The sequence below is a fragment of the Babylonia areolata genome, chromosome 28 (assembly GCF_041734735.1).
Source record: "Babylonia areolata isolate BAREFJ2019XMU chromosome 28, ASM4173473v1, whole genome shotgun sequence".
Classification (NCBI taxonomy): Eukaryota; Metazoa; Mollusca; class Gastropoda; order Neogastropoda; family Buccinidae; genus Babylonia; species Babylonia areolata.
This window is the reverse complement of record NC_134903.1, coordinates 25,238,317-25,239,779: the sequence shown is the minus strand read 5'-3', so window position 1 is coordinate 25,239,779 and position 1,463 is coordinate 25,238,317. Positions and strand designations below refer to the sequence as shown.

General features: G+C 48.3%; 1 protein-coding gene across 1 annotated transcript in view; it reads right to left on the bottom strand.

The window, feature by feature from the left end:
* The window catches only part of LOC143301893 (fibroblast growth factor receptor 4-like), a 42,647-nt gene extending 41,456 nt beyond the window's left edge, over positions 1–1,191 (bottom strand). Inside the window, exon 1 of the mRNA XM_076616322.1 lies at positions 1,104–1,191. The gene's annotated coding sequence lies outside the window, so the exon portion shown is untranslated. The remainder of the gene's footprint in view (positions 1–1,103) is intronic.
* Between the last annotated feature and the right edge of the window lie 272 nt (positions 1,192–1,463).

Below are 1,463 nucleotides of genomic sequence, written 5' to 3'. Positions count from 1 at the left end.
TGATCTGGCACGTTCACGTGGGGTGATGGGGGTGGGGGGTGGGTGGGTAGGGTGAGGAGACGGTGGTGGAATACGACCCCTCCCTGCACCTCCCCCTACCCTCCCCCGCCTGCCTCGCTCCCCCCGACCCCACCTCAACCGCCCCCCCCCCACCCCCCCCCCAAAAAAAAGAAAGATCTGCTGAGGATTGATGCTCCTGGGAAGAGAGACAAAAAGTGATGAGAGGGGGTGCAAGGTGGGTGGGGGAGGGGGGGAGTGCAGGATGGAGGGTGGGGGAGGTGCGGGGGTGGGGGTAGGGGGCGAAGGGGGAAGGTGGGGGGGGGGGGGGGAAGGCGGCGACGGAGGGGCGTGTGGGGAGGGGGTGCACGGGGAGGGGGGGGGAGGGGAGTTGTGGGGGTGTACAGCTTCCAGCTGGATTTGGAAAACTGTCAAAATCTTCTCTCTAAGAAATACTGGTATTTTCAGCGTTATCAAAATAAACCGGCAGTGACAAAAAATAGATATATAACTGAAAAAAAAAGAAAGAAAGGAAAACCAGGGAAAGCAGGAAAGTGGGGAAGAAAGAAACGAAGGAATGAAAGAAGGGAGGAAGCAAAGAAAGAGATGAATAGGGAAAGAGGGAGGGAGAGAGAGAGGGGGAGGGGGGTTGAGAGATGGATTGAGAGAGATAGGTAGATAGAGAGACAGGGACAGACAGACAGACAGACAAAGAGAGGGTGAGAGAGCAAGAGAGAGAGAGAGACAAGAGGGAGACAGAGAGAGAGACAGACAGAGAGAGACAGACATAAAGAGAGAGAGAGAGAGAGTACATTGTGCCGTCAGATATGTAACATGACGTCAATGTACTGTTTTTTCAAAGAAACGTCAGAGCTAAAAAAACGAAATCGCTTCTGATGCTTCTTTACTTATAACTGGCACATGTGCGTTTGCATATTGGACAAGGAAAAGTGTTTGAGACAACACAAAGCTTCTCAGTATCAATAAATAACAAATAAATAAACATAGCACGAAAGAACTGATACAATGCTTATACTATAAACTCAATCACACACACACACACACACACACACACAACACGAAAAAAAAAAAGTCTCAATACTCACCAACTCTCCACCAAAAGCTGCACCACGAACTTAACAAACACACCTGTCTTGTTTTCCTTGGGACTCGAATAGCTCAAAACGTGCACTGGAATAATTCAAAAACACAGTTTGTTATTCGGGTATTGCTATTATCTGCAATTTATTATTATATATTCGAACAATCCATACACAGTTTGCTATGCAAGTTCCCCCCCCTCACCCCCCCCCCCCCCCCCCCCCCCGCCCCCCTTCAAATTGTGATTATATACTGGAATGATTCACACAGAGCTTGTTATTCAAGTTTTTGTTGTTGTTGTCGATTTTATTCCTACAAGAATTAGTTTCATTTGAGTTCCACTACAGCATCTTTCATTGCAGGAA